The sequence below is a fragment of the Lissotriton vulgaris genome, unplaced genomic scaffold, assembly GCF_964263255.1.
Source record: "Lissotriton vulgaris unplaced genomic scaffold, aLisVul1.2 SCAFFOLD_1347, whole genome shotgun sequence".
In the NCBI taxonomy this organism is placed as follows: Eukaryota; Metazoa; Chordata; class Amphibia; order Caudata; family Salamandridae; genus Lissotriton; species Lissotriton vulgaris.
The window spans coordinates 374,956-398,994 of record NW_028240683.1 but is presented as its reverse complement, the minus strand read 5'-3'; the positions used below and the strand labels follow the sequence as shown (position 1 = coordinate 398,994).

The 24,039-nt window shown below is 44.8% G+C and overlaps 1 protein-coding gene across 1 annotated transcript in view; it reads right to left on the bottom strand.

The window, feature by feature from the left end:
• Nucleotides 1-24,039, bottom strand: part of LOC147672910 (WD repeat-containing protein WRAP73-like) — a 381,825-nt gene that overhangs the window by 244,415 nt on the left and 113,371 nt on the right. The gene's annotated exons all lie outside the window — the stretch shown is intronic.

Sequence of the window (24,039 nt, the reverse complement as noted above, 5' to 3'; positions counted from 1 at the left end):
AACAATGACAGCCCACTGATAATTTTGGCTATATATTCGTCAGTGTATAATGGTGCTTCTCTTTCGGACATCTTCACTTGCTTTGTTAGAACTTCTGTCACTTGGACAGCATATTCCTCCCCCAGGTACTTATTATATTGTCCATTAGCATATAAATGAAAGCCCTAGCTGGCTTTGGCCCTATCCTGACTCACCCCACTTTGTCATCATTCTACAGATTTCCCTGCATTGCTAGGTCCTGAAGAGACCCCCTACTGGAAATGGGGACGAAACACCGTTGACAATACCCAGAGCAAACCATTTAACAGTATCTATTATTATATTAGAAGGCTGTGTTTATTATGTATTAATAGGATGGTCGACTTTTGTTATTATGGAAACCATTGCTCTATGTTACAAAATGTTACTCACTGTCTCAAAAGTTCCATGTTCACTTGGAGACAGTATGCACTGTTTTGGATAGAACTGTGATGATTTATGTAAACATTTTGAATTGATATGATCTTGCTTCTCCTTTTGACATCCTCATTACTCCGTTTGATTGCCATTGTGCACATTAGTATTGTCTACAGGAACCACTGTTTCTAGTTATAGAATATTGCAGGAAAGCATGTTGTGCCTGCAATATGAGAAACTCATTAAAGAAAATAGTGCTCACAGACTAAAAAAGACATACCGTGTAACAACCAAAGTAAAAGGACCAGTTCTCATGGGAGGTTACAAATGAAGACAAGGCGGTACTAAGGAAGGACTAACAAGCCTATTAACGAATCAGAAGCCAGCATTTACGAAGGACAAGACAAGCAAAAGAAATATGGGCGGGGCTTCTATGGCATGCTCCAATACAGCATGCCACAGAGCAGCACATGCTGCCCAGGCTCGACCTAAAATGACTGGCTAAAAGGAGGGTGACAGTTGCCAAACATGTCTGGGGAAGGGGAACTAGGGAGCACTCGTTTGAAGAACCAGGTCATTAGGGAAAAGCCACTCAAAGGGATATGCTTCATTGTATGAAAGGCAAACAAAATTGGATAGTGTAAAGAGCAGCACATGGTGATAGAAAGTAACAAAAGCATATACAAGGGAACATCAATAAAGTATCACGTGGAAAAAGGCAGAGCCATAACAAGTTGATAAATAAGAGTAAATACTATTATTTATTTTATTCACATTCATGGTTTCAAACTTTCGGCTAACCAAAGTCAACAAAAAATTCCAATATCTTTTATTAAAGTCTATTCTTTTAAAATCGCTATTCTCTACATTTAAAAACGTGCTCCTAGCTCCATGAACACTCCTCATGTCCTTGTCTGAAGATAAAGACAGTGTTAAATATAGATGTCACATCCTCTACTTCTAGTATGGAACAAGACTTTCGAGACCTTTACTCCACTATTGCATCTCTCATAGGGGTTCAAGTTAAAATACAAATTGAGCTAATGTGTAAGACTTCTTAAATGCATTCCAACGTGCGCTACATTATTTCCAAGATCAAAATTCTTTATGAATCTACTAAATGTATCTGAAACTAAGATTGAAGACACAGCTAGATATCAAGCACCTAAATGGAGAATTCTATCAACTATACTCTGCCCATACAAAAAAACTATTCCAGAGGAAACATACGCCTATACCAAAATGGAATGCAGCACTTATTGGATTACTTTTTCTCATAACAAAACGGTTATACTAATTGAGAGCATAAAGCTATTTCATCCAGCTGGTAAAAGCAAAAATCTGTTCTTCTGCAACCTAGTTTGTGCCTTTATTTTGACCCAGACCCCTTCACCATGAGATAATCCAATACCACTTTGCTGTTGGATTTTATGACAAATTCTTGAAAGTTAAGGTGATTTTTCTCACCAGTCTCTCTATCTGCGATTAACTACGTTCAAATGATTGAAATATTGTTTACTGGTGGCTATGGAATATTTTCACAGCAACAAACCTAACTTTTTAATGCAATTTGCAAGTTATATGGATCAAGACCCCCTTTACCTGCAGGCTCAGAACCCATTAAACAATGGTGGGATTGTCAAAACCCGGTTTTTAATATTACTAAATGGAAGCCACTTCGAAGCTTCTATTTCAAAATATTTCTAAATATAAACCCGTTTGTGTAAAAAAAAAAACAATTTAGACGGCACTTCATAAAACAGTGTGAGAGTCCACACTAAAAACTGAAAAATACAAAATATAAACCGGTACAACAAAAAAAAGATTCTCAGTGTTTCAAAGTGATTAAAAGTTAAACCTACGAATGGCGGCAAGGAGAAAAGTAACCAAAGCTGGCTCCTTAATGTCAACCAAGTTTCTGGACTCCAAGCAGTTCCTGCTCTTGTTTTCACTCTTTTGCAATAAAGTAATCTTTATGCGAATGAAAACAGTTTTTGTATTAATCGCTACATTCATGCAGCCGCACTTTGCCGTCGAACCAGAGTTGTTAAAAGCAGCAGAAACAACCTTGAAATTTACATGCGAATTTCGTTTTTACAACGGCGACAGCTTGACTGCAATAGACAAGAGCTGACCTTGGCTGCGAATGTGCTCTTCTGACCCCACCACACCCACTCCACCTACCCCGACATAACACAGATACTCAGTGCCCACTCACCGGAAGTACAGCAGCTGCAAGCCTTACATGCAGTTCTTTGGTTTCTTTTTTTCAAAGAGTAAACATCTGGGCTGTATTACTACGAGGATCTGTTGAACGGCCTCAGCGCAGGCATAGAAAACGTCAGCAGTATATAAGGTGGGATGGTTTGGCGTCTGGGTAGTTGTTCAAGGTATACTTTACATTTGACATATCGTTTCTTTTCTTCACGGATTTACTGCAAATGCGTGTAGTAATTTGCTACTGCATCTGTGAAAGTAAATGCAAGTTCGGTTCCACATCCTAATTATGGAAGATCTTATAAGATTCTTGGAAAATATGGCAAATGACAGGCACTAAAAGCAAATGTAAGGAGAACAAGCATTTACAATGCAATGGTTTTGCCTTTGTTAAAGTTAGAGCTATTGGCATTGCTCTTGACATTATTTTTATTTATGTTTTTTTTTTAAAACATAAATAAATGGCATTGTCATTTACAATGCCAATAGCTTAATCGCTCGCAAATGCATGACCTCTTGCATTTTACACCCACACAAAGCCACACACGCAAAGCCACCCACACACACATAGAGTCACCCACAGAATCTGCACTCTGAATCTGCACTCTGAATCCTGCACTCTCAATCTGCACTCTCAATCTGCACTCTCAATCTGCACTCTCAATCTGCACTCTCAATCCTGCACTCTCAATCCTGCACTCTCAATCCTGCACTCTCAATCCTGCACTCTCAATCCTGCACTCTCAATCCTGCACTCTCAATCTGCACTCTCAATCTGCACTCTCAATCTGCACTCTCAATCTGCACTCTCAATCTGCACTCTCAATCTACACTCTCAATCTGCACTCTCAATCTGCACTCTACACTCTCAATCTGCACTCTACACTCTCAATCTGCACTCTACACTCTCAATCTGCACTCTACACTCTCAATCTGCACTCTGCACTCTCAGTCTGCACTCTGCACTCTCAGTCTGCACTCTCAGTCTGCACTCTGCACTCTCAGTCTGCACTCTGCACTCTCAGTCTGCACTCTGCACTCTCAGTCTGCACTCTGCACTCTCAGTCTGCACTCTGCACTCTCAGTCTGCACTCTGCACTCTCAGTCTGCACTCTGCACTCTCAGTCTGCACTCTGCACTCTCAGTCTGCACTCTGCACTCTCAGTCTGCACTCTGCACTCTCAGTCTGCACTCTGCACTCTCAGTCTGCACTCTGCACTCTCAGTCTGCACTCTGCACTCTCAGTCTGCACTCTGCACTCTCAGTCTGCACTCTGCACTCTCAGTCTGCACTCTGCACTCTCAATCTGCACTCTCAATCTGCACTCTCAATCTGCACTCTCAATCTGCACTCTCAATCTGCACTCTCAATCTGCACTCTCAATCTGCACTCTCAATCTGCACTCTCAATCTGCACTCTCAATCATGCTCATCAGAAAAGTATTTTTCTTCTTATTTTTATGTAAAACCATCTGAAGTATTAGTGAGTAGGGGGGGGTTCATATTTTTCTCCGGTAGATTATTTCTTAGGGAGCGTGATTGTGGTTCAAGCCAATTTTAATTTGATAAATGAGCCATAGCAAGAGCAGTAAATTACCATTTAGGGGACCCAATGTTTTTACTTTCATGGGCCGTGAATGGAGAGTAATTGAAAGTTAACCGGTTGGTCAAATATTCCTTTTAATAAACGCTCGAGCAGCCGGTCCAGGGCTGTCTTCTCTGTCTAAATGGGCGACAGCGTCTTGTTTGCATATGCCTCTGGCTATAAATCATCATTGTGCGGCCATAATTAGATATTCTACACGTTTAATGCAAGGAACATACGCCCATTCAGTGTGTCAAACATCAGAGCCTGCCACATGCTCCGAGGCCCCTGCGACTGTGGAGGGACGAGAGAGCAAGTGCGGTCTCTCCGAAGAACTTGTGCCCTGCACCCAGCATGGCACAATCAGGGCCATTCACCGATTGGTCACAGTTTATTAGCAGCCTATAAACTTCTCCTCTGCTCCCGGGGACTTGTTAGGGGTCTGTCACCTGCGACTGCCAGAACATCAGCTCCCCCCCTCGCCCCCCGCCCCTTTCACGGCCTCCTTTGTGATTTGTTCACAGCGCGTGACTTTGCTGGCAGATCACACACAACCCGAGTTAAGCGCATAACAATGTGTCTCGCGGTCCAATCGGAAGTGGTTGGCATTTAATGTGTTTTTTTTTTGCCTGGTAGAAAGAATCATGATGAGGAAGCAAGACAAGGAAGACCTGTTTTTCGGACATCCCAGTATTCAGCCAGTGGAAAGTTGGGATGGCCTCCTAAAAAACGTTGGGCCTTTATTTATTTTAAAAATGAAGCTGTGGTCCCCAAACCCCTTGCATTCTTTCGCCGTTCCCCTCAAATAATACACAGCCCTTTTATCTTCACACATGGCCACATGTCTTAACTGTTCACGAGGAGCAGTTTAAATGCAAACGTAGATATTTTTGGTTTTGTTATTTTACTCGCAAAAACAGAGCTGCAGGAAAGCATAGAAAACACCCCCAGCGAAACAATTGAAATGACCTTTAGAGGTTGTCGCGCAGAAGTGATGACAGGCGGGGGAGCATGGAGACAGGACAACTCCCGACGCCATCGCGGTGCTCTCCGGAGCTTGTGTCGCACTGGCCATGATCCAAAGATGAGGCAGGGGCGTGTGCTTCACTACTCTTCGTCATTGTTCTGCTATCTCCATCGTGAAGTGCGTGTGCATTAACACGACGAGCGACGGCACGCTTACCTCAGTCAGGCTGTCTCCGAGTATGAAGGGTGTGGGCGGGCGGGAAACAGGGCTCTTTCATCGCGGCCTAATCAATAAAGCATTTCCCTCCTTCTCCCTGTGCGGCATTGTTAAAATCTCCAGAGGCATGTTTTCCCCACCAAGGGCTATCAAATTATTAATAATGTTTTTTGTTTGCCTTTTCACGAAGAGCGGGAGGGGGGTCGGGAACGGCCACACACGAGGTAAACGGAGGAGGGGTGGGGCGGAAAGGCACGAAGAGCGGGAGGGGGGTCGGGAACGGCCACACACTGACAGCGGGAGGGTGAGGGGCGGGAACAGACACACACACACGGACAAAGCAACAAACTAAAAAACAAAGCACTCACCTGGACATCTGGCAGATCTCTTGCTTCCTGCTCTCCACTCCTCCTCCCGATGACGTGGTGGAGGCTCGGCCGGCTGGGCCAATCCCAGCGCGGCCCTGGCTGGAGGCGGACGGCTGCTTCCTTCAGCTGGCCGGCCGGCCTGAGGAGAGGGAGGGAGACGGGCTGCCACGGAGCGGGAGGGAGGGGCTATCGAGCGTCTTTTGTGCAATGTCCCGAGCAGGAAGGCAGAGGCAGGTGCCGGCAATGCCGGACCAGATTCGGGGGCGTTCCCGGCTTTCGCCTGACGTCGCGTGACGTCGGCAAAAGCCAAAGAATCTCGGGAACGCCCCCGTGTCTGGTCCGGCATTGACGGACAGGCCCCTCGTCCAATGGCTAGGCTCCATTTATGGAGCCAGCCAATGAATGACGAGGGCCGACCCAAACCCACACACAGTACTCATTAGGTTTTTGCCTGCGCAAAAAAGATGCGCAGAGCGCATCTTTTTCGCGAGGCAAAACCTAAAAATGGGCACACCAAATACAAAAAAAGTGATGTGGACAGTAACCAAGTGATGGAAGCAACTATTCCTTATTTTCAAATCTGAAAGGGTTTTTGAACCAGTGATTAGTAGATTGATAAATGAGAATAGTAATATGTCAACGGCTCACAGCTTTCACTAAACCATAAACTGTGCATCTCCTCCTCTTCATCCATCACACTGCTAAGCGAGGCGTCCCACAACACGATAACAGCACCTCATTGGTCATCAGCACAGAATGTATACACTTCTAACAAATACAACACCCTACCAACTGACGCCTACTCGGTACCACTTACTGCACATATATGCAAGTGCTTCAGTGCCCCACACAAAATATGGTGAGAACCAGAAAACCATTTAGATCCCAACTTGGCAGAACTCCATATATTATTTTACACTCCGTCCCGAGAAGGAAGCTGTGCAAACTGAAGGACTGCAGAGTAAGAACATAGGGTGTGATGAAAAATTCAGCACAATTCATTATGTTTTTATCTGAGAGTTATCTAAATGCCCCCTGCAGCTTTCTGCCAAAGTACACTGGAATGGCTGATGCATGCATTGGGAAAAACACTCACGTACAAACGTAACCAGACTACGTTGAACGCATACTGTCAAACTTTGCACATCATAACTCCAAGATAATCTACAACATTACACAAAAGCTAAGTGTTATGATAACGGATGATTTAATGTATTAATTTGTTTGCCCCCCGCCTAATGTAAAGGATTGCCCAACATTGAAAATGTAAAGGGGTATGCATAAGATTTATGAAATAAAATCATGTCATTCCAAACTGACTGCCACATAAGCAAGAGAATTAATAACTCCTGAAGTCTCCAAAAGGGAAAAAGAACTGTTGATTTTTCTGAACGGATTATACTAATGGTTAAAAAAAGGGAGGTAAAAGATACAAGTGAAGGTAAACTTGATGAATTAAAGATGGAGTTTAATGAGGGCTTGAACAAGAAACCTGCAGAATATGATTAGGTTTGCCTTTGCTTTGGCCACCCACAGAGCTGCAGGTTTCCCTGCGCCAGGGCCACCCTACACAACTGACCCACGAAGCAGAACCTTAGAAAGCTCCATTACTGCCTTTAATTTTCCTTTTGTCGTCTGATTTTGGTGATCTCTTTGCAATATACGTTATATGACTAGATTTGGTTTCACTAACATTATAGGTCCTGAAGAAACCGCAGGATCTAGGAACTCTCAGGCCCCGAGAAGTGTCCAGGGCACAGCACCAGACGAAAAATGTCTAAGTAGCCAGATCTACCAGAAAATATTGCCTAGAAAGAATTAACAAGCATTTGCAATGCAATAGGTCTCGCAGTTACACAAGTTTGAACTATTGGCATTGTAAATGGCAATGCCTTGTATTTTGGTATTGGTTTTTAATACATAAATAAAAGACTGTCATTTACAATGGCAATAGCTTAAACTCGAATAAATGCGAGACCTACTGCATTGCAAATGCTTGTTATTAAAGGTTAGCAGCCACCATTAAAATCCCAGTTCCGGTTGGTTCTTCAAGCAGGTTGGTTCAACCTACACAATCGTATGTGCCTCACTGATTGGAAGGGGTCTGTTTGGAAGGTTTGAAGCATGACAATCCTGACCTGCAAAGTATGATATTGTGTTTTTAAAGTTGGACAAAAGTAAAGCTATAATGCTCCTCAGTCCCGAAGTGTGTGCCTCCTGCTCTTCTAGTACAGAGACCCCATTGAACCTCAGTCATGCTCAGAAGCAGCTTCCCATGTTGCAGCACTCAGACCACACGGAGCGCTGCCCCTCGCACCCAACGCTGTCCTTTACACTGACGGGCAACAGATCCCTCCCAATGTCCCTCTATCCTAAACTTCAATCTTTAGCCCGGCCGCCTCTCCTTTGTAGCTTCTGAGACTCAATTGATTGACTGTGCCCACTAAACAAATGGGCAGTCTTTACTTCTTTTCCATCCTTTCTACCCCGACTTCAAATCCCTGCTTCCCCTGCCACCCTGCAGCGAGCCACCACACCCCCACCCACCTGCGGCTGGCACCACACCCTTTCTTTTATTGCTGCTGAATGCATTTGCTAAGCGAGGTGTGGTCACTGCCCATTGTTGTGGCATTTCAATTTCAAATAGGCAGTTTGGGAGGGAGCAGTGGGGTAGATAAACCAACAATGCACTGCAGACGGAAGCAGAGTGGAATGAGAGATTAGGAACACAGGGCTCGGTGGGGGCAGAAGAGACACCCATGCCAATCACAGATAAAGTATAGAAGTGGGCTGAGCTCTCTGATCAGCCCTCAATTAGCCCTGCCTCTGTGGTGTGTATAAGATTAATAAACTTGACACAGAAAACAGTGGGGTCTACATTTGTGATGCATGTGGTATCGATGAGGTGGGTCGCAATAAAGAACAATGCTTCATGTGGGGATGCAAAGAGACACCCAAGCCAGTCACAGATAAGTATAGAAGTTGTAAAATATTAGCAACGGGTCTATTTACCTCTACTTGTGTAGAGCTTAGTGTCCGTAGCATGACACTTTACACGAAACTAAGTAGAAATAAAATAACTGCAGAATTTGAAAACGCAGGTCTGTGCGAATCTCTGGCCTGGTGGAAAAAAAGGTAACTCCTGCAGCACGCGCAAGGCGGCCCTCGCTCAAAATGAAAAAGAAAGAGTGTTTCCAGACTTATAAAGGAGAGCGTTTAACTCCGCGATTAACCCATCCAGTATAGGTGGGCGGGGACAAAAGTGGATAGGGTGGTAACCAGGAGGGGCTAAAAAGCCTCACTTACAGTCATCATACTCCATTTACCATAACTTATGACGCGAACCAACCAAAATAACGGGTGGAGCTGAAAGCCCACTTCTGGAACTGTATTGATTCCAAGAAGTCCTCGCAGATCGAGCAGTGCATGTGCACTGCAACGCCAGGGGAGACCTAAATACAGTGGGTCTAAAAATAAAGGCATTTTGTAGCATGTAAGGTAATACATTTATATACTCTTTTATGCCTTTAAGAATTGGACACAAAACATCTAAAATGGGAATAAAATTGGAACTTTCAGATGCAATTAATTTAAATAGAAAGAAATATGCGCTCTTTGCAATTTTGCTAAAAGGAGCTGGATGTTTCAGGCAGTTTCATAAAGACATGTAAGAGTAATTGAAAGAGTACTTCTGTGGTATCATTTCACTTACTTATAAATGAGTTTGTGAATCCGCCACTATGTCCTTTTGGAGGTCACTCTTACTATCCATGTCATGTTGTGAAGGGTACATTTTGAGAAATTAGGGTATTACTTAATCTTCCTTTGCAAGCATCTCCATGCTACTGCTCTGAAACTATTCTGTGAGCTAGACAACATCATCATCTCGCAAACATGGAGCGATGAATGACAGCGAGTTGCTGTATGCAAGCTCTGACTACCATGGAGTAAGGGAGGACTATGTTGACCTACTAAGTGTTATTATCTAGCAGCTAAATTTAAGCACGTAGTTAGATGGCTTGCAGATGTCCCTTCGTCCACAAAGATACTCAGATGGAAGGACAGCTTGCTTTATTCGAAAACCAGATCACTGCTATGAACAGACTAGCATTTTCTGTCTACAGCAATAAAGAAACTGGATGTGAGAACGCTATATGTCCCCAAAATGTTGGATTAGAATATGTCAGAGATGGTCACACTAGTGAGGAGTTCAAATGTACAGGCTTTGAAGATGTCAGAGTTTGAGACACTGGGAGGTCTATAAACAGAGTGGGTGACTTCTGCTATTTCACATCACAATACAATATTATGATATAACAACGGGGCACTTTTTAATATATGGGAAAGTACTGATGGTACTATTTAAATTATGAACCAGCCATAAATGCAGAATTGCAGACAATACTGCCCTTGAAAAATGGGAATAATCCATACAATACTGTACCAAAGATTCCTTGGGCAATCTAAGTTTAACATCTAAAGATTGCAGGCCATTGGGTCTAGGGACGCAGGGATGGATCTAGGGGTAGATGATTGGACATTAATCTTAACATACCCATACTAAGTTTCACAAAACTCAAGGTTTCGATAATTACAATGCAATATATGCCACAGAATATACCTTACCCCAAGAAAAAAGTAGATTTTCCAAATGCAGCCAACTCCGGCCCTGGATGTAGCATGGGAGAAGTGGGATTTTATGGAAACAACACTTACAACGCAACTTTTACAACGCACTACCTTTACAACGAAACTTTTACAACGCAACATCCATTACAACGCAACCATTACAACGCAGTCATTACAACGCAGTCATTACAACGCAGTCATTACAACGCATACCATTACAACGTATACCATTACAACGTATACCATTACAACGCATACCATTACAACGTATACCATTACAACGCATACCTACACTTTCCAACACTTACCCTACTGTTGCACCCTCTGGAGTTAGAATAGTAATTTTTACCCCTACACTATCCAATACTTACCTTACTGTTGCACCCCCTGGAGTTAGAATAGTAATTTTTACCCCTACACTATCCAATACTTACCATACATGCAATGCAATGGTATGCGTTGTAATGGTATGCGTTGTAAATATAGTATGCGTTGTAGTGGAATGCGTTGTAAAGGTAGTTTCAAAGGATTCGTTGTAATGGCATGCGTTGTAATGGAATGCGTTGTAATGGATGTTGCAGTGTAAAAAATGTGTTGTAAAGGTATGCGTTGTAAAAGTATGCGTTGTAACGACATACATCCGGGATTTTACTACGAGATGGTCATGCCTATTTACAGCTAAACTGTGAGGAGATTGTGATGACTATGGAGTGGATAAGTGAGAGACATGACTTGCTTTGACTGCCGTAACTTCTACCAGCATGTCCTTTTCACCCAAAAAGTCGAAGACTAGCACCACATTCATGGATGTAATACTAGTCCTTGCTATAAAAAGAAGCATAGTATAAAAGTGGAAAGAGGCAAACATCCATGTGACAAGTAAATGTGAATGGGGAGTAATATACTCGGCTAAACTTGAAAATATGGTACTGTAAGAAATCAGATTAGTTTAGGGTTTGGGGGGTCAGTACCCACCTCAAGTAATAATCACAATCGTGGTCAGTGTGAACCACTAAAGAAACCGGAGCTGAACTCCCTGCTAGCTATGGCACAGAGCATACAAGCTTAACTTAGAGGCAATGTGAAAAGTATTTGTACAGTGCTAAAAGATTAATAAAATCGAAACGAAAACAATCAAAATATCAAAACGAAACAGAAAAACAGTGCACACGTTATTAAACAAAATGACGCCAGATGACAAAAATCCAACAGGATAGGCTGGCCGAAGCCTTCGGCCACACTAAACCTGGACGCTGGACGCATGTGTGAGGTTTGTATTATGTGGTAGTGTACGCATGTAGATGCTAATACATCCCCAGGTGAGGCACTCCGTAGGTGATCATAGAATGATTCCAAAAGTTGTTGTTCAAATATTATTTATTGAAGTCCAGGGAGACAAATGGGACGTGTGTCTCCCTGGACTTCTGCATCCCCCACCATTTCCCTAGTTCACTTTTCGGCCCAGCTCCCGCTCGTTATTAGCAAGCACACAGATAGCACGCACTCCCATTGATCGGCACTTAAATGGGTATTTTTCCGCGTTTCTTTTAACCCTCATCCTGACCCCGACCTGTCTTCCTTTCAGCACTCCGTGACAAAGGGCCCCCAGCCCGAAATGCATAGGAGGAGTTCGCACTTATTTTCTACCCTAAAGTGACTATAATACACCGGATTGATATGCTGTTAATATCATTGAAAAATCCACTATGAAAACTACTGAACAATAAATGATATTTGAACAACAACGTTTGGAATCATTCTATGATCACCTACGGAGTGACTCACCTGGGGATGTATTAGCATCTACATGCGTACACTACCATATGATTACTGGTGTTTTGACAGAAACACCACCCACGAGCGCACCCAAAGCCGAATAATTTCTTACGAACTTTTGTCCACACCTGCAGTGCACCACCTACTTCTCTTTCTAGGTTTGTATTATGGAAATCCTAGAGTCCTCCCACATCTAACACTAAATTTCAGTTTTAAGCAGCCCCTGAACTCCTAACAATCTCCGAGACAGAAGTCTGGCAAAACAAAACTGGGTTTTCAGCAACCACACCATTGATATACACAACTTTTTGGGGAATTCTGTTTCCCTCCTTTGAAGTGAGCCCCAAATGTTAGACCTAAACCTACCAGAACCGTCAACAGCCTTTGACACTAATGTCAAAAAGATGGCCGCTGTGATTGGGCTATAGCCACAAACCAGCGAATGCTTTCAGGTGCATTAATCACATAACCCAACAGTGCTACTAACGGTGCTAGGTCCATCAGACAGGCTAATTTCTTCAAATATCTCAAAGGCTTTCCTCAAAAAGTCATGGATGGGCAGACTGGACCACACAAAATGGAAATAATCCTCCAGGGGGTTATGACAGAGGAGGCATGAGGGGTACCATCTCCAGTCCAATGACATTGAAGTCCAAAGATGTGGAAGTCAGTGCTGAATGTGGAGTCAAATTTTCGAAGCTTTGGTACAGCAATATTGCCATTGTCGGTTAGAAATATACACGCTGGTCTCCATCCCAGCATCTCATTGCACCAATCTCTCCTAGACTCCTTGCCTCAGCAGCCACTTTATAAATTCTAGACATTAGTGCTTGAGGGCTACTAGAGGTCTGCACCACCATCAAAGCAGAGAAAGTGGATGGCCCACCTAGGAAACCAGTAAAAACTCTCTCAACGTATGTTTAATTCTGTGATTAAAATGTTTTTTTCTTTTTTTTATGAATTAAGTGGTGACGTTCCTCCCTTCTGTCTGTAGCTTTCAAGGGCGATACATTCTCCTTCCACAAATAGGTAAACCACTGTCTACAATCTCAAGTGGGGTAGCTGCTATTGAGCCCTGGGCTCAAATGTAACTCAAAGAAATGTAAATGAGAGAAAACAAAGGGAAATAAAGATTCTTTAATCCTGCTTTTTTAGATAGTCTATGCCAAGCAATGATCATGCATGTAACTGACTCAGACCCAGAACAAATGGCCAACATTGTATCCAACGGGGTATACCATGCCATATCTCGTTCAGTTCCATATAATGGGAGATTATACTTGGGCAGTAGCCAATGAAACTTTTGGCCTGTCCCACCCAAAAATAAAGTCTCATGTTGGGAACAACCAGGGTCATACTCTTCTCTCAGGACCACTTCCAGGCGTCTCTGTATTTTGATTCCTAAATATGTTACCGGGTGATTGCACCATTCCAATGGCAAATCTATATTAGACCTGCCAATATTGGGAGTAATAGGTATCATCTCAGATTTATTCCAGTTGATTGTTAACCGGGAAATAGAGGCCAAGCAGGTAAATCCCCTTACTATATAGAAAAGGTTTAGTAACTAGACCGTAACATACAGCATTAGGTCTGCATGCAGGGACACCAAATAACGTCTGCCTTCTATTCACGCCCGTCTATAAAAATGCTCGTTCTTGAGGATACTAATCAGCGGTTCTGTGGTACGTGCAAAAAGTAATGGTGAGAGAGGACAGACCTGCCAAGTGGCTCTCTAGATATGAAAGGGAGATCATAGAAGGCAACCATTAAAGACTTTCTTCAAGACTTTCTTCTTTCCAAAACCGTGCCAGAAGGGAGATCATCACTGAAATTGCCAGCGCTACCACCTGCCTATCATCGCAGACCTTCCGCCCGTCTCCCGCCGCCCCGCCGTCTCTACTAACAACCAGAGTGGGGGCCGCAGAGTGGAGCGTGGCGAGGGGCGGACTACATAGTCCATGAGCCCTTGAGGTCTGCGTCGTCACCGCGAGAGCGCCAGGAGGCACTGAAAAGCAGCACCGGCCCCATTGAGCAGGGGACTTTCTTCTTCCCAAAACCGTGCCAGAAGGGAGATCCTCACTGAAATTGCCAGCGCTACCACCTGCCTATCATCACAGACCTTCCGCCCGCCTCCCGCCGCCTCTACTAACAACCAGAGCGGGGGCCGCAGAGTGGAGCGTGGCGAGGGGCGGACTACATAGTCCATGAGCCCTTGAGGTCTGAGTCGAGAGCGCCAGGAGGCGCTGAAAAGCAGCACCGGCCCCATTGAGCGGGGGACTTTCTTCCTTCCAAAACCGTGCCAGAAGGGAGATCATCACTGAAATTGCCAGCGCTACCACCTGCCTATCATCGCAGACCTTCCGCCCGTCTCCCGCCGCCCCGCCGTCTCTACTAACAACCAGAGCGGGGGCCGCAGAGTGGAGCGTGGCGAGGGGCGGACTACATAGTCCATGAGCCCTTGAGGTCTGCGTCGTCACTGCGAGAGCGCCAGGAGGCGCTGAGAAGCGGCACCGGCCCCATTGAGCGGGGGACTTTCTTCTTTCCAAAACCGTGCCAGAAGGGAGATCATCACTGAAATTGCCAGCGCTACCACCTGCCTATCATCGCAGACCTTCCGCCCGTCTCCCGCCGTCTCTACTAACAACCAGAGCGGGGGCCGCAGAGTGGAGCGTGGCGAGGGGCGGACTACATAGTCCATGAGCCCTTGAGGTCTGCGTCGTCACCGCGAGAGCGCCAGGAGGCGCTGAAAAGCAGCAACGGCCCCGTCAAGCGGGACGCGAGCGGGACGCCGGGCGAAGCCCGGGCCAAGGGCAGGCCCATTTTAGCCCGTTCTAGATTGTTCCAGGCTGGGCTGGGCCATTCCCCGTGGCTCTTGTACCAGGCGTTATACTTCGACTACCAGGTACACTTATTTGACATTTGTTGCTACATCTAGTAGATTTTACACAACCTATTAAGAAGAGTCCTAGGTCTATCCATTATGACTCGGGGGACTAGAAGCAAGACGGCCATGACCAACGCTCTGGCCACCGGCCCTATTGACCGTTTCATTTCAAGAACTAATGAAGTTATCAATCAGAGCATATCCCTGCTAGAGCGAAGGGTGTCACAAGATCTTGCAATTGCCAGAAGGTCGTCACTGGGCCCCTTAGCCTTAGCCCAATCTCCGCCCAAATCGCCTTCAGATATACCAATACTAATACAACCACTACAACTACAGTCAAACGTTCTACCAGAAATTCACTCAATCCCGAAATCGATCGATCTTTCTGTCTCGAATCTTTCACTAGACTCAGACTCCACAGGTAACTTAGAAAATACACCAGACCTCCAGTTACTACAGTCTCAAGACCCGGGCACAGGCTCTCAGCATCCGGGGGCGAAGGAGGGAGCTGTCCCCAAGCAGAAAAAAGACAAGAAAAAAGATAACTCTAGAAATACCAAAGTTGCCACAATTAACAAAAATAGACCAAATCTTCTAACATTACAGGGTGATGTAAACGACCCATCCATCCAATCTATTAACCTAACAGATCTCCCTGTTAATTTAATTATCCCAGCTAATGCGGGGGAGACCTGTAGTTTATGTAGTAAAAATACCCAGCTCTTGGCAAGTTTTAGGGAAATCCTAAAGCACCATCTCCAACCCCTAGAACGCAGTATAATGACCATCGAAAAACAACTCGCAAAATTGACCCATAAACCACCTAGTCATCATAGTGCGGGTCAATTGAACATAGGGGTTAGTAAGGGATCTTCCCTAAGCTCCAGCGCTCAAGATGGCCAAAAAGTCTGTGAACCCAAACCATCAAAGATGACAATACCTCAAACCATTCAATCAAACCCCAAGAGGCCACTAACTCCTGCTCCCCTAATTTCCGGAAGTGGGCCTACGGACAAGACTTCGAGCACCATTCTTACCCAGTCAGCACCCCCGCAACCCGTCCCAACTCAGCCTATTTCTGGTAAGGGTCCCGCTCAGCCACTAAGCCAGAGACCAATTCCATCCTTAGTACCCCGGTTCCCCACGTCAAACGTACCAGGTGACGGGAAAAAGGGGTTTAAGTCTAGACGCCCGATTCATCTTCCACGAGAAGCAGCTCCCTATACCATCATTCTCACGGGGGTCCCGTAGCTTCCAGAAACTTCAAAGAAACCATCTTGGTCCCTTCAAAATAAGGTCCTACAATGGCTCAATATTAATAGGCCAACACAATCTGCATATACCAGCAGAATCTCCACTGTACGTAGAGTTTCGTGGATAGGCCCAGAACCCATAAGCATAGAGGGAGACTGTATTATAGTTAATTGCGAAGACCCAGCCACAGTTGACCATATCTGTTCGTGGCCAGCCCTAGCCAAGAGTGGGGGGATTGACGCCCATCATCTTTCCTTCTTTCACCCCCCGATACACAACAACCAATATTTAATGGCTCCAAATTGTGAGCATTCACTAGAGAGGCCTTGGGACTATTCGGTTTCTTGGCTTACCCAGAGAAATAGCAGCAGAGAATGGCAACCCTGGCCTTGGTACCCAAGTAGAGAACAGGCTCCCTTGGTGGGATGGCAAGGAATCCCAACCAGAAACAGATTTGACTGCCTGGAAATGGTCGATTGACCGTTAGCCATTCCATACTGCAGTGACCAGCCCCAGAGGACACTTAGTCCTCTACCGACTCCAGAGAGAGCTTTGGTGATTCCATTTGTAAATACCAACTTTTTACTCTTGCCATCCACCTGTGCTCAATCTCCCCTATCCCCCCCACTTCCCTGCGTCCCTCCAGGTCACGTCGTGGAGGATTTTGAAATTTCTCCCGACCTGTTGTCCCCATCGACTAAGGGACCTAAACTTCCCTCTCCAACTGTGATCCGGATTAGTCCTCTCCAAACGACAACGCTATCACAGCTACCCTACATAGCCGAGCACGTAACTCTCTTCCATCCAACGTGATGACTCTATCCGTTTTATTTTGGAACATTGCTGGTCTTCGCTCAAAGATCAATCTACAATCATGGGCGGATACGATCAATGAGAACCACATCATATGCCTCCAGGAGACCTGGCAAACTGTCCCTGTCCATCTGGTGGGTTATAAAACTTTCTCCATCCCAGCAACACAGGGTTCGTTCGGAAGACCCAAGGGCGGTCTAGCAGTCTATGTAACAAACCTCCTTCCCTTTACAACAATTACCAGCTTAAAAGAAGAGGCTTGTTACCAAATTCTAAGAATTCATGTCGACAATAGATTCGCTTACCTCTTGGTAAACTTATATAACAATTAATCACCGGTTCTGCGAAGGAGGCACAACAGGTCCAACGCCGGTGCTGGCCAGAAATCCTGGCCAACCCCTTGCCACTTCAATAACCTTGAAGCTAAAACCAACCTAAAACTAGCGTGATCTTGAGAAGGGAATCCCCCTCTCACAGTTAGATACACTTTAGGGCGTGTAGACACATAGCCTACACTACATACCCCCTAGTTTTAACTACACACACCTTTTAATTGTCCTGAAGAAAGCCAGAATATTGATAAGGCACTGGCTGAAACATGTTGACACATTAAGGACGTAGGAGGTCGTAACTCGCCTCTAACGTCCCACAGCCTTATTTTTAACCGCTGACGGAGGCCCATTTAATAAAGTGACCTCACCCTCTGGGACCCCCGCCAAGCCGTTTTAAACTCACGAACTTATCACCCTTCACCGCACACACAGTGACATACCTGCTCCGCTGTAATCAGGCGTCGTAGCACACCCGGGACACGCTAGGTGTCACTGGGTGGGCCCGATGATGAAGCATGCCACCAACTAGGTTGGTGGGTGAGGGCTTTCTAAAGACACCCAGCAGGTGCCACCACCAATTGACAAAACAATACTGAGTCACCATGATGGTTATAATATTAATGTCATGCTAACCCTATTCCTAGCTAGTCTCTTTTTGATTAATTGACATATAAACCGGGGATCTGGACTAGCTATCTGGTCCTCTCTCTCCCTCTTGATACCCGCACAAACTTATATAACAACCTTTCACCTCCTGATTGTGTGCGAATATTTAATGAAATCACCATTGTCTTAATGTTACAGTTGAACAAGTCATCGTCTCTCCCTGTTTATATTATCTGGGGAGGCGATTTCAATATCCCACTATGCTCTAACTACAGAAACGGGACTTGTGGACTGTCTGATAAGACCGACTGTCCTCTGACCCACTTTGTACACAGCACCAACGGGAATTCCTTGAACGAGAGCCTTTTTACGCTAGAGTTGGACTATGCAAGCCAGTTGGTCTATCCACAAGTTGACTTCTCCCCAACATTCCATGGTAGGGGTTTGTCAAGCACAATTTACTTTATTCTCTGCTCACAGAGCTTAAGGGGACAATTGGCTAAATTCTCCACAGGATCGGATAGTTGTAGTGACCATTTCCCTAACAGAATCCTAATACAATTAAAATCTGTATCACTACATACAAATGTTAGAAGCCTACTAACGGAAGAATCGTTAAAAATGGACAAACTGAATGGGTTCTCAGTGAAGTGGGCCAAAATAGATCCTGACACAGTAACAGATAAAGTTCTCAAAAAAGCCATCCTTTTTGTTAATGACTGTTTAGACCCCAGTTCATCGCCCCAAACAGTGCTGGACAGCTTTGGCAGGATTCTGGGAATAATAAAAGAGGAATTAACTCGTACTACTGCACGTAAACCACCGGCCGAGGGCTGGTTTAACTCCGGATGTCGAAAAGCACTCTCAAACCTTAAGGCAGCTCTCAGGATTACCCCGAGGAACCCTCAAGAGATAGTAAAATTAAGAAAACTCTATAAGGCCGAAAGAGTAAAACGAACTAAAGACATTAAAGCGAATCTGTGGTTACAACTTCATGACAGTTGTCGAACAAGGGATAGTGGACACTTCTGGCGAGTTGTAAAATCTCCCTTTGTCAAATTCATCGCCAGTTCAGCATCTTGACGTCGCAATAACAGCAGAAGAATGGGTCGCTCATTTTTCAAGAATATTTGGTGGATCCCAAACAAATCCAACAGAGGGGGGCTCTACCACTGTCCCCGCAGTGGTCCCAAAGATCTTCCCATTAAACATCCGTTTTGAGCTCGGAGAGGTGGTCAGGGCCCTAAAAGTGTCAAAACCAGGTAAGGCCCCCAGTCCAGACGGGGTGCCGTGGACATTTTTACAATTAACATCGAGCTCTGGTCTCCACTTCTCACCCAGGTTCTGACCGCGGTAACAACATCAGGCCTTATTGACTCTTGGTCTTCATCCATCCTCCTTCCCATCTTCAAAAAGGGCGACCGGAACAATCCGGTTTGTTACAGACCCATCTCCCTCCTGGACTCCCTGGGCAAGGTAGCGGGACGTCTGCTGCTGGAACGCCTCCAGGAGTGGGCAGTAACTAATAACATCTTAACCGACCTCCAATACGGGTTCCAGGCAGGTCTTGGGACTGTGGAGCATGCCATGAATCTTGCTCTCCTGATTGGGAAATATGTGAACGCAAAAAGGGGTCAATTATTTCTTGTATACGTTGACCTCAGCGCAGCGTTCAATTGTGTACAGCACCCCAAACTCTGGGCCTTGCTTGAGGAAATGGGCGTCGATCCTGCTCTTATAGCATTCTTGCGTGAACTCTATTCGGACGCAACAGCAAGAGTCAGGTACGGGATCAGTGGAGAACTCTCTCCCCCTTTCTAAATTACAAAAGGAGTTAGACAGGGCTGTGTACTGGCTCCCTTCCTGTTCAACTTGTACACCAACGGCCTGGAGGCAGCCATGCTAGAAGGGAGCCAGGACCTTCCACAAATCAAACATCGCCCCATACCAACGCTGTTAAATGCGGACGACTCATCTTCGCCAGGACGCTGACCCAACTCCAAGTACAGCTTAACAAGTACTGTTCTTATATGGACTCTCTCGGCCTTAAGGTCAATATAAAAAAGACATTTGTAATGCACCTTGGCCCTAAAATAAAGAGCCCCAAACCCATTTTTATCGAAAAGACCAAGCTTGAAAGAACCAGTGTCTACCCCTATCTGGGCATTTTGGTGGAAGATTCTTTGAGTTGGCGACAGGCTGTGGCAAGTAAAAAGCTGCTCTTCTTGAGAGCCACGGCAGCCCTAGTTTCTTTTTCAAGGAAACTGGGGAAACCAGCTCCCCCAGAACTACTCACAATATATTACGCAAAGTGCCACAGTGTGGCAACGTATGGTGCAGGGGTCTGGGGCTATGGACCGATAACCCCACTCCAAACGGTTGAGAATGGGTTTGCTAAATATCTGTTGGCCTTACCACATAGTGCCCCAACCTATACCTCGTTAGCTGAACTAGGTATGGATTTTATTACAGACACCATTCGTTGCCAACCAATGCTCTTGTGGCACCGTATATAGACCAAAGAGGAGTGCCACCTAACGCGCTCTTTAATTCTGGATTGTACAGCCCTCGACAACTGGGAAAAAATACCCTGGCTAGCATACATCAGGAACTTCAGCCAGGATATGGACCGTAGCAACTTTTTTCAGGACCCTCCTAGCATGAGTGACATATAGAGGAAAGAACTTAAAAAGCTATGTTTGTCCCACCTAAGAGCTCTATGATGCTCGGTAGAACTGGTGAAACCCACAAATTTAAAATTATTGCAGTACAGACTCATCTGGGCATCCAACCATATCTGACCTTCCATTTGAACAACTTTGAAAAGTATCTTCTCACAAGGTTTCGTTTTAATTCCTTTTTCCGGCTTGTAACTTTTCCAAATGCCCAAGACTGGTCTCCCACTATCATTTCCTGTCCCTGTGACGATGTTTCCCCCCAATCAACAATACATATTCTTTTTTTCTGTAAATGTTATTCTTTTCCTAGGAAGGTTTGGATCTTGCCTTTATTAAGATTAATAGGCCTAAGAACCTGTCGCCCAGCATATCTATCTCTGCAATGTCTGGAATCAAGTTTTATAGCGAAGTACGTAGCTAACTTTTTAAAAGCCTGTATCAAATACCGAAGTAATCATGAGTGATTCATATTTTAGTTTGTTTCTCGAGCTTTTGAGCTCTTCGCTTTTTACATTTTGTTTACAATATGATCGATTCGCTCCAAAAACGTCTTTTAACAATGCATAATTTTAATGTTTTTTGTACTTTTTATGGTTGTAATAACAAGTGGCAATCGAATAAAAGTTTATGAAACGAAAAAATAAAGCTCAATTCAGCCAAATAAGCTCTTCCCCAATCCTAAACACCCAAGGACGATGAACAGGTATGTTCATGACAAGTAATCAAAGGCCTTAATTCCATGCAGAAAGAATGCTGCTATGAAAATGTCTAGTTCAACCTGAAGTGCTTGCAAAAAAAATAATTTGCAAATTATCGGTGGTGGACCTACCAGCTTACAAAGGCAGGCAGTGCCAGCACTCATGACTGCAGTTCATTTTCTATAATTTGTCAATATTTTCGTGTCTATATTAAAGAGATCGGGTAGCATGATGAACAGTCGTCCGCTGCCTTGCCTTGCATAAAAATGGCCTCTCTTACTGAGGGAGGTAACAAACCGTTCTCTCTGGGCTCCCAGAATGCCACTAATAAATGGGGGGCCAGCAGTTCCACATACTCTTTATAGAATTCAGCAGTCAGTCCATACAGTCTGGGGCCTTTCTCAACTGGCAAGAATTTAATAACTTATTTAATTTCCACGACCGTTAACTGCGTATTAAGTGGTTCCTTTCATGTGTGTCTAGTGGACCATTCTTCCCCAGCTAGTACACAGCTGTGCAAAACTCTACACATGCACCCAAAATGCCTTGAGTAGTAGTACACTTGTGCCACACCTGATTTGCTATGTTCAATGCGTTTGGAGATGCCAAACACCGATTGAACGATCTTGCCAGCGTACAACTAGAGTGTTTCTCCCCTCTCCTCTGGCATATTTTTCCAAATATGTAATCTCTTTGTCTGCTTCTTCTCAAAATTGTAGTAATATATTGTGTATTGCAGCTAATGTGTGGGGACCCAAATTTCTCTAATAGTCCCTCTCCAGACCCTTCAATTCACCTTCCTTTCTATTGACTGTTTCTTGGATCGTCTTTAACCCCTCCCATGCTCGTGACGGAACGGTTCCGTCACGAGCCTCGGGTGGGCTGTGCTGGTGACGGAACGGTTCCGTCATGGCCCTCTCGCCGCGCCTGCGCGGCGTGAATTCCGCGCCTGCGCTAACGTTCTCTAGCGCGGGCGGGCCGTGACGGAACCGGTCCGTCACAAGCACAGCTCACCCGTATGCCGTGACAGAGCGGTTCAGTCATGAGCACGGGACCGCCGCACAGCCCCCCCACCCCCTTAGCACTGCCGCGGAATAGCCGCCACAGTGAAGGGGTTAAAATAGTTGTTTGTAAATGCATAGGGCTCGAATATGGGCCTTGTATCCATCTCAAAGAACAGGGGGCACTATACAGTGACCCATATTTAAGGAGAAGTAATCCTTTATTTCCAGTCTGATTCAGCCTTTAAATACCACGTCCATCAGGTTATTAGAGGGAAACACTCATGGGCTAGACTGATAGTGACAGGGGAAAGATCGAACAGTGTCTGTAGTAAAATAGAAGTTTACCTACATCTAGTACAGCCATTTTTTTTTTCGCCAACAAAAAATCAATGTGTGAACGTGCATTGTTGAGTGCAATTCATCATTTTTAAATACGGAGATTTGCGTTGTCAAACGTCCACTAGTGATTATTCTGTGGACAGCATTGCTCACATCCAAGATGGTGTTAATGTCTTTTTCCCAAAAAATCGTGCAGGTATTTAACTGATCACATTTTTGCATTCATTCTTCAAAAGGACGGAGTGCCTAAATCTGACCCATTGGTGTTTAATCGGGTAAGGCCATCCTTCAATATAATCTCCTGCACTGTTATATGGCTACCTTCTGGATGAGTACAACTGGCTACATTCTGGGAAAATCTGTGAAAAAAAGGACTTTAATGTTGTGTTTGAGGCTCAGCCTTGCAGAATAGAGTATTCCATCCTATGACGTCGTAGTAGTGTTTTTTTGCTGGAAGGAAGGAGACTGTAAAGTATGGGGAGATGGAGATATTAATACCCTCATGGTTCAGGTCTATCTGTTCACATGCCAGTCTCAACCCAGCACTCAATACCCTAGCTATGATGGGAACAGGGATTGATGGGCCCAGTCCACTATGAACACCGAAGATTGATTTCTTTGGGGCTGCAAACCTATCTGCAATTTTCCCATGAAAAGTTCAACTTTACCAGTGTCCATGTATTCCGGCACCCCAAGAATGCGTAAATTATAACAGTGTGAGAGTGCACCTCCACCCCCACGCTTTCAATGTTTGACTTGTATTTGCTCTAATAATTTCTCCTTTTAGATCACTGCTTTATCCTGTCCACCTAGCCACCCCGAGTCATCTTCTAGATCAGAGATGCAGCTCTCAGAGTCATTCAGTGGATCCACAAATTTATCCAGGTGATTTTGCATTATATCCACTCTGCAGGACAGTGAATCGATTTGTTGGTCTATTGTTTGTCAGCTCTTCCTCGTGTCTAAAAGAAGAGAGATAAACTTGGCATTTCCAGTTTTTTTTAAGCACCTTCAGGTACAGAGTCAATGGGTTGTCACCTATCACCTCTCCCTGTCCTGATTTCAAAGGTAAGATTTGCATGTTTGTGGTGCATTTTCCCATTTCAGTGTCCTTGAGCACTCTCCACAATAGTCCAGTAGAATAGAAAATGTGCTCTGCACTCCTTTTCAGCTTTAGTAATGCTCAGTATTCAAAATCTTGGCACCTCCAGCCATGCTACTTCCAGGCAAGATCTCCTTCTTGCTTCGGAGTCACCGACAAATAATTGCTACTGG